The sequence below is a fragment of the Sapajus apella genome, unplaced genomic scaffold (genome assembly GCF_009761245.1).
Source record: "Sapajus apella isolate SASKATOON/1434 unplaced genomic scaffold, GSC_monkey_1.0 scaffold6318, whole genome shotgun sequence".
NCBI lineage: Eukaryota > Metazoa > Chordata > Mammalia > Primates > Cebidae > Sapajus > Sapajus apella.
The window spans coordinates 1-3,879 of record NW_022443242.1 but is presented as its reverse complement, the minus strand read 5'-3'; the positions used below and the strand labels follow the sequence as shown (position 1 = coordinate 3,879).

Below are 3,879 nucleotides of genomic sequence, written 5' to 3'. Positions count from 1 at the left end.
TTGAGACAATATATATTTTTTCATTGATGTTCATATGTATTTATATATATAAAGTCTATGTGGTTAATGCTTTTTGTTATTCTAGTTCTTTGTTGGAATTTTCTATAGCTTTTAAATTTATTGCTAAAGTTTTAACATATCTAATCATGCTCATAGAATCCTCCATTTCTCTCTGTAATTTTGTCCATTTTTTTGGTGAACTCTGAAGTTAAGCTATTGGGCGGATTTCTGATTGCATGTCTTTTTGTTGGATTGATGCTTTTGTTATTATGAAATGTCTCTTTTTTTATCTGTGGTAATACATTTCATTTGAAAATCTCTTCTTTACTGGTAATAATATAACTGGTAGCAATATAACGCTTTCAATCCCCTTATGCTTACTGTTCACGTGACATTGCTTCTTCTGTCAATTTACATTTAACTTAGACCTATGTGTGCCAGCGTTAGTCTGTTTTCACAGTGCTAATGTTGTAACCAAGCGAGTTGTAAGGAAAGCACCACACTCTGAGATAGAATCAGGAGTCCTTTATTGCTGGTGACTGAGAGATGGCTAACGCTCAAAATACTCTTGGTCCAGAAGGGGCTTGATTCCTTTTTACACCTTGCTTAGAGAAAGGGGGTAATCACCCACTTGGCATTTTGTAAGTCCAGGAATATTCAAGTCGGATTTAGAATTGGAATGATTAAAGATCCAGTCACAGATGCCATCCATTCTTTGATTTTTGTCTTTTGAATTTCTCATTTTTCCTGATTATCCACTCACAAGTTGACTCAGCTGGGAACTTGACCATGAATTTAGTGCTTTCTGGCTGGGCTCCGCCCCTCATCTGGAAGACCAGGTGAAAAGGTAAAAAACAAACAAACAAAAAAACCTGAATTCTCCCTTGGCAGTGTGAGTCATATCCACTGTTTGGGATTTTAAAATGCCTCTTCATGTGTAAGGCGAGGTGGTCTGACCTGGAAAATGCTCGGTCACATTTCTGGCACCGGAATGGGCGTTGCCCAGTGTGTTTATGGTAGTGCCTGGTCAGTTCATCTGAGCAGGCGAACTTCCATCCACAGCCATCCATCCTTACCACACCGTGGTAAGGTTTCTCACCTGTGTGGGTTCGCAGGTGTGCCTTGGGATGGCAACTCTTTGTGTAGGTTTTGCCATAACCCGCATAATCACAAGTGCAGGTGGCGGTCCTTTTCTGGGCCACGATCGTCTTCCCCTCTTTCTCTCGGGCTCCTCCGGCAGGCAGGAACCGGGTGGGCAGCGTGAGCTCTTGGTAATGGAGCGGCGGGACTTGTGGCTGTGTCGGTCAGGCAGGAAGGATGGGTAATTGGGCCCCGGGTGGGGATGGAAGCCGGGGAAGCGGCAGGGCAGGGTGACAGTCCCTGCTGCTCAGCAGTTCCTCAGGTCCCAGGGTCGGGAGCTGCCGCCCCAGGGGGACGTCGTGTGCAGCCCGCCGGTGGCCATGGCTGGAAGGGGTCCAGCGCCTGAGTGGGTGCACGAGGAGACTCCTCTTGCTTGATCTTGAGGTGCAGGCGCCACGGGCAGCCGTTGTGGGGGCCGCCACCGCCACCACCACCACCAGGTGGCTGCTGTCAGGGCCGTCTTCGCTGACGCTGAGGATGACCGGCTGCCATACTCGATGCTGGGGGCGCTCAGCGACGCCTTCAGCACTAACTTCCCCGTCACCCCAACACCTGGCGGCTGCGGCTGCGGCGGTGGAATGGACACCTGCTTCAATCGCAGCCGCAGGAGCTCCACCACGGAGCCGCACAAGGGGCTCACGTTGTGGATGTCCTCCAGGTTGAAAGGAGCCGTCGGATGGGGAGCGGACTTGCTGCCATGGAGGAGGCCTCCGCCCCTGTGGTCCCCACGGCTGGGTCGCCCCCGCCGACATCAGAGGGCTGAAGCTGCAGGTGGAGGGCATGCTGGCAGGGCTGCTGCTCGACGGGAACGACGAGGAAGATGCTGTTGCTGGCAAGGACACAGTGGCGGCCACCGACTGCTGATGGACAGCGAATTGGAGAGGATAAGGTCCAGGTCCAGGAGATTGCTGAACTCCTAGGTCTCTCTCTGGGACAGGGGGCCAGGTTGCTACCGCCGCAAGTTGCAGTGGCTCTGGCAGGTCTGTGGCCACGGTCGCCGCCACCAGGTCCTGGGGTGGCCAGGAAGCAGTGGGGGAAGTCCTTAATGTGGGAGAGCTCCTCCTGCCAGCAGTTAATCGGGTTATTTGGAGCACCTGCTTAACGAAATGTCCTCTTCCTTCCCACCCTGCCAGAGGACAACGTGGAGAAATGTGGGAGCAGCGCCTCGCTGACAGCCCTGTCAGACTCGCCAGGGGGCTGCCTCATTAATGTGGGTGCCCAGAAGGTCCTTGGGAGCCCGCAGCAGCTGGGGCACCCGAGCCCCAAAGTCAAAGAAGAGAAGACTTAAAAACGAAGCCAAAACCCCAAACACCATGTTGCCGGACATCCTTCTTCTTTGGATTAAATATAAATGAGTCATCCTTTTAAAAAAGTTTCTTTGTTTACAAAAGTTCTTAGAAAAGTAGACAATCTCATAAAAACAGACAATCAGCAAGGCTAGTAAGTAGGCCCGGTGGCGGGCTGCGCTCTCTTCCACTCAGCAGCGTCCTCTGCCGCTGTCATGGTCGCCTGAGTTGCTGCCTTGGGCGCAGGGGCGGTGGGCAGGAGGTGCCACTCGGTGAGACTGCCACGGCGGAGAATTGGTGGGTGCCGCAGGGCACAGAGTCTGGGGAGCTGTCTGGGTGCGCAGGGACCATAGGCGCGGGCCGCGGGCCTGAGGGTGGGGAGGGGTCCGAAGGGGCTGCAGGGTCGCTCAGCCACTCCCGGTGCCTCCGCTGCCTGCCACGACCTCTGCTCCCCGTGCGCCTGCTCCTTCTCTCTGGTCGGGGAACTCGGAAAAACTCTTAATACGTACAGATTCTTTAGGCCTTCTTCATTCTTTCTAGACCTTAAGGTAGATTTAGAGAATTATAAATTCTTGCAACAGAAAATCTGCATTAAAAAAGTCTTCCCCAGTGATCTTTAGGCAGCCCATCCACAGACAGGTTCTTAGAAACCCTGGCAAGTTTCAATGTTGAAAATTGTTTCCTCTTCCCTAAAAGCAATGAAAGGGCAGGTGGCCAGTGGAGGGGGAGCAGAAACCAAGGCTGCCCGGGGGACGTGTCTAATGCAGAAGAGGAGGACTGCATCCTAAAACACATCCCGTCCGTGGAGCTACAGCATTTCAGATCGATACTGCAAATACACCCAAACTGCCAAGGTACAGGCCCAGGCACCCTTTGAGGAGGGATTCTCTCTTTTAATTCCTCTGTCCTTCATCTTCTGCTGTATTTGAACCCAAAACCTTCGAGCGGATATATCCAGTTCTGGGAGCGCAGCTGTTCCTCAGGACTGCTCCAGCTGGTGCCCGCTCTGGCCTAACCTGGTGTGCGGTGGAGGTGGCCGGCCCCTTTAAGGCCCTACTGCGCCTGCGCCTGGGGCTCTCGGTGGCCGGGCCAGAGCGGAAGAGCGAGCGGCCGCAGGGGGGCGCTGGGCGGCGGTGGAGACAGCGGCGGCGCTGGGAGGGGCAGGGGAGGGCGGCGTGGCCGCTGGAAGCACTCAGTGAGCGCGGCGCTTCCGGAAACGCGGGACAGGCTGGCGACCTGTGGAGGGTGGCTGCCATGCCCATGGGAAGTGAAGGCTTACCGGAAGTCCACGCAGAGTTTTTGAGCTGAGGGCGCTGCGCCAGGCCGCGGGCAGTGAGTTCGGACCCGGGCGCACGGCTGGGTGGACGCGCAGTGGCCTCGGCAACTTCTGCTGCGCGAGCTGGCCCGGGGCGGCCCGCCGGGCTGAAGTCCCTGCCCTGGGTTCCTCTCCCGC

General features: G+C 54.7%; 1 pseudogene; it reads right to left on the bottom strand.

Annotated features, from left to right (window-relative positions):
• Positions 1 to 907: 907 nt before the first annotated feature.
• Positions 908 to 2,346, bottom strand: LOC116548025 (annotated as a pseudogene).
• Positions 2,347 to 3,879: the final 1,533 nt, after the last annotated feature.